This window comes from Eupeodes corollae, chromosome 1 (genome assembly GCF_945859685.1).
Source record: "Eupeodes corollae chromosome 1, idEupCoro1.1, whole genome shotgun sequence".
In the NCBI taxonomy this organism is placed as follows: Eukaryota; Metazoa; Arthropoda; class Insecta; order Diptera; family Syrphidae; genus Eupeodes; species Eupeodes corollae.
In genome coordinates, this window is record NC_079147.1 from 117,559,452 (window position 1) to 117,564,951 (window position 5,500).

Below are 5,500 nucleotides of genomic sequence, written 5' to 3' on the forward strand. Positions count from 1 at the left end.
TAGCGAAACAATTTAAAAAAAACTTACGATTACAATCACAAACACATTGTTTTGCAAAATTAAAATTGTGGAATTGTCATTTTTGACAGATCACAAAAATTCCATAAGTTGTTTTTGTAGCCGAATCCCCAATTTCTCTTTTTTTTTCCACCACTCACATGTATTCGCCGTGAGCGAATTTGCGGGTTGCTGTTAGTGAGTCGGGCAGCCGCAGTGTCGTTTCGACAAAAAACCCAAGCCACCCTTAACGTATAGTAAACAAAGATAAAAAAAAATACCGCTTGACACTGTTGTGTTTTGTGGCACATTTCACTTGTTTGTGTGTTTCTTTCATGTTTGCCTCAATCACGATTTGTGTACAGAAAAATGGATACAAATGTAGATTAGTTATTTCCCCTCAATGCAACTCTTCTCATTTGTTTTATAATACTGCACAGTCGCGTTACGTTACTACTATTAGTATTTGCAATTTCCTATCCTTAATAACAAGACTGCCATCATTACAGATACCGGCGGCGCAGAGGGTACGATTTTAGGAATAAGTGCTCTTCTCACAAAACCTAATATTTATCCTAGAATGAAAGTAAGGCTTGACAAGGCGAAATATACTCCGACTCTGTTGAAGATTGGATCAAAAGTGGTATACAGGAGTCCTCAGATTCGTAAATCAAGATGTACATTTTTGTGAACCATACGAGGTCATAAGAATTCGACTAATTGCAGTGTTAAAAGATTGTGGTGGAGACAGCAAAAGGTTAGTATTTACTGTAAATGTATAGATAGATTCATAATTAGGTACGCTGAAAGATTGCCTCTGAGTTATGATATTTGTGTAGTATTTATATGTATATTAAAATTGTTGAATATTCTGGTGTAATACACAAGCTTGGCTAAGTTCTTGCCCTCTAAGATTTACACTTCCACTTCAGCTTATGCACAAGCATGAAATTGCCTCTTTACTGTATTTTCTGTAGATTTGGTTGGAAAGCTGAGTTTTTAAGTCCAAAATTGATTGGATCTGTTTTTATAGGTTCTGAAGATTGGCACAAAGGAGAATTCCAAATTTGACGGAAGAAGACTAACAAAAAAAAGTTGAAGAGTTTTGAAGCTTAAAAGTTGCTGTATGTATATTATTTCTATAATCAAACTAACCTAACTATTCAATAAATTAATTGACATTTCTTTAAAGTTGATGTTAGGTTTTATTTTATCGAGAGCGATGTACACGCAGAAAGGCCGTGCTAGAGTGCAAAAGTATTGTACTTCACTGTAGTAAGCGCTTAGGATAAGGAGATTATTAACTTATTACACAGAAGAACGAACATAAATTGGGAGAATCGACACTAAGCGAATCTGTGAGTGTTGAAAGAAGAGGAACTTCTGGACAACCGCCTTGAAAACAACGCCACAGAATCGTATGAAGTCTATTAACTTTTAGAAAAATATAATTTTACCTTAAAGTAGATATCAGTAATGTCTAACATTTTACAGACTGTGCATACTAAAATATCAACTTTAATAGTCGTTTGTGTTTTATTAGCAAGAAAAGAAATTCTTGATTCTTTCTTTTCTTGGGACACCTTAAACACATCTTTTAAAAATTGTATAACACAATGGACTGTTAATAAGATAAGATAAGATAAGATAAGATAAGATAAGATAAGATAAGATAAGATAAGATAAGATAAGATAAGATAAGATAAGATAAGATAAGATAAGATAAGATAAGATAAGATAAGATAAGATAAGATAAGATAAGATAAGATAAGATAAGATAAGATAAGATAAGATAAGATAAGATAAGATAAGATAAGATAAGATAAGATAAGATAAGATAAGATAAGATAAGATAAGATAAGATAAGATAAGATAAGATAAGATAAGATAAGATAAGATAAGATAAGATAAGATAAGATAAGATAAGATAAGATAAGATAAGATAAGATAAGATAAGATAAGATAAGATAAGATAAGATAAGATAAGATAAGATAAGATAAGATAAGATAAGATAAGATAAGATAAGATAAGATAAGATAAGATAAGATAAGATAAGATAAGATAAGATAAGATAAGATAAGATAAGATAAGATAAGATAAGATAAGATAAGATAAGATAAGATAAGATAAGATAAGATAAGATAAGATAAGATAAGATAAGATAAGATAAGATAAGATAAGATAAGATAAGATAAGATAAGATAAGATAAGATAAGATAAGATAAGATAAGATAAGATAAGATAAGATAAGATAAGATAAGATAAGATAAGATAAGATAAGATAAGATAAGATAAGATAAGATAAGATAAGATAAGATAAGATAAGATAAGATAAGATAAGATAAGATAAGATAAGATAAGATAAGATAAGATAAGATAAGATAAGATAAGATAAGATAAGATAAGATAAGATAAGATAAGATAAGATAAGATAAGATAAGATAAGATAAGATAAGATAAGATAAGATAAGATAAGATAAGATAAGATAAGATAAGATAAGATAAGATAAGATAAGATAAGATAAGATAAGATAAGATAAGATAAGATAAGATAAGATAAGATAAGATAAGATAAGATAAGATAAGATAAGATAAGATAAGATAAGATAAGATAAGATAAGATAAGATAAGATAAGATAAGATAAGATAAGATAAGATAAGATAAGATAAGATAAGATAAGATAAGATAAGATAAGATAAGATAAGATAAGATAAGATAAGATAAGATAAGATAAGATAAGATAAGATAAGATAAGATAAGATAAGATAAGATAAGATAAGATAAGATAAGATAAGATAAGATAAGATAAGATAAGATAAGATAAGATAAGATAAGATAAGATAAGATAAGATAAGATAAGATAAGATAAGATAAGATAAGATAAGATAAGATAAGATAAGATAAGATAAGATAAGATAAGATAAGATAAGATAAGATAAGATAAGATAAGATAAGATAAGATAAGATAAGATAAGATAAGATAAGATAAGATAAGATAAGATAAGATAAGATAAGATAAGATAAGATAAGATAAGATAAGATAAGATAAGATAAGATAAGATAAGATAAGATAAGATAAGATAAGATAAGATAAGATAAGATAAGATAAGATAAGATAAGATAAGATAAGATAAGATAAGATAAGATAAGATAAGATAAGATAAGATAAGATAAGATAAGATAAGATAAGATAAGATAAGATAAGATAAGATAAGATAAGATAAGATAAGATAAGATAAGATAAGATAAGATAAGATAAGATAAGATAAGATAAGATAAGATAAGATAAGATAAGATAAGATAAGATAAGATAAGATAAGATAAGATAAGATAAGATAAGATAAGATAAGATAAGATAAGATAAGATAAGATAAGATAAGATAAGATAAGATAAGATAAGATAAGATAAGATAAGATAAGATAAGATAAGATAAGATAAGATAAGATAAGATAAGATAAGATAAGATAAGATAAGATAAGATAAGATAAGATAAGATAAGATACGATAAGATAAGATAATATTAGTAAAAACCCTTATGTTTTAATACATCTCTGGGCTGAATAAGCTTTCCTTGCTGTTTCCAGAGAGATGTAGAGGCTTACTTCTTTTCTAAAAAAATGTATTTAATTTAATTTATGCTCTAAACGACTTTATTTTTCAACTACATAATTGTTTTACTTTATCTCTTTTTTTTCTAAATTCCATAAAAAAATGATTGAAAACATATCTATGGTCTATGTATCGTGATTAACTATGGAATAATCTCTATTCACTTGATGAAACCTTATGCATTTTTAAGCATGATTGGCTTGTGGCCAAATATTACTAAACTTTTTATACCGTCTAATATTGGTAATTATATATTAATTTTCAGCATCAACACTTTTAAAGTAATACAAAAGAGCAAAGATGCATGAGTTAAACTTATAAGGAAATTTCTTTTTTATATACCTATACGACACGTGTTTGTCAACGTAAAATATTTGATCACGCCCCAGTTTGCACGTGCATTCATGCTTAACCATGTGCAAATATTTTCATTTCGTTAGTTCCACAAAAAAAAAATATTATTGTGTGGTAGGTGGAGGCCAGTGCAGAAATGTAGCTGAAAAAAGGTTAGATAGAGCCCAATGTAGCATTTGATTTGTTCCTTTGTGATTCTATTTTGAGTCACGTGTCAGACGTACTACCCGGTAGGTACATATCACTCTTTTTAAACATGCACTTCCTGAAATACTTGCTCATCTTTGTTTCTTAATTTTATTTGATGGTTAGTAAATAAGCGTGAGGTTGTTCGTCCCCGTCTTTACCATCTGGATAAAGTAAATGACACATAAACAATACAAAACATACAAACGAGGGTAGTTTTAAGTTTTGCTCTTGCCGCTTCATATTATTCACCAGTCATCAAGGGTGTCAGGCTAGGCGCTTAAGAGGTTAACTGTATTGTATTTGTATAATCAGATTTAGTTTATTTTACTGGGGGATTTTATTTCTTTGTTTCGTTGGAAATGTGATCCCATAATTATCTAGACACACATATTATGCTTTGTTGACTACATTCAATCAGAAAGAAAACAGTACGTGCTTTGTTAATATTACATTAAATGAAGAAAAAACGTCGCATTATAGGTATAATACTTTTTGAATGCGTTTAAAATATATAAATGAATGAGCATGTTTCTTCATTTATTACGAGTAAGGAATAGAATTGAAACAAAAAAAAACTAAAAGAATAGCAACCAGATTTTCGGTAATATGTATGTCAGTAAAATTCAAATTCCTCAAAAGTTGTTTTTATCCCATTGGAAGTTTTTATTATATGTCCGAATTGTCCAATTAAAGATGTTGTCATTATTGGACGATTGAAGGTAAAGAGAATCTAAATCTATTGTTTTAGATAAATAAATTTATATGCGTGTGTACGTTGGTGTTACATTTTATTTATCTGTGGTCTATTTCACCAAACTATACTTACAATCACAAATTTGTAATTGTAAACTAGAGTTACAAATTTGTAAACTGATTTTCTGTTTCACAAACTACAAAATTCAATCCAACAAATTTGTAAAAAAGAGACACAAAATAGGGAAATTGCAATTTCCAATTACAAAAAAAAAACCGTTTCATTTCCAGACTTGTAAACTACAATTTTGTTCACAAATTCGTTATTCGGCGGACAGAGAACAGAGTTAGCTATGAATAAACAACATACAATTTTTCTTGCAAGCTTAATATCTACGTTAGAAAAAAGATGTGTTATTCGGTAAATTTTCAAACGTTAAAACACACATTGCCAAGGTTATGGAGTGGCACAAAATGTTTGAAAATATAAGATCCCATGGAATTTTAATAGATAAAGACTGGAAATACCTACGGGATGTTGTATGGCAAAATTTAAGGCGAATAACTGTGGTAAGTCTTAATATATATATAAATAAGTTATACAGTATGCATTCATTAAAAATTTGTTAATATTATTTTCAGACCCAGATTGGGA

The 5,500-nt window shown here is 27.9% G+C and overlaps 1 long non-coding RNA gene across 1 annotated transcript; it reads left to right on the forward strand.

Annotated features, from left to right (window-relative positions):
- The first annotated feature begins 522 nt into the window (after positions 1-522).
- On the forward strand, positions 523-1,434 carry LOC129942962 (uncharacterized). The gene is made up of 3 exons (XR_008781141.1): positions 523-754; positions 1,031-1,121; positions 1,190-1,434. It is a non-coding gene; the product is annotated as an uncharacterized LOC129942962 (long non-coding RNA).
- Positions 1,435-5,500: the final 4,066 nt, after the last annotated feature.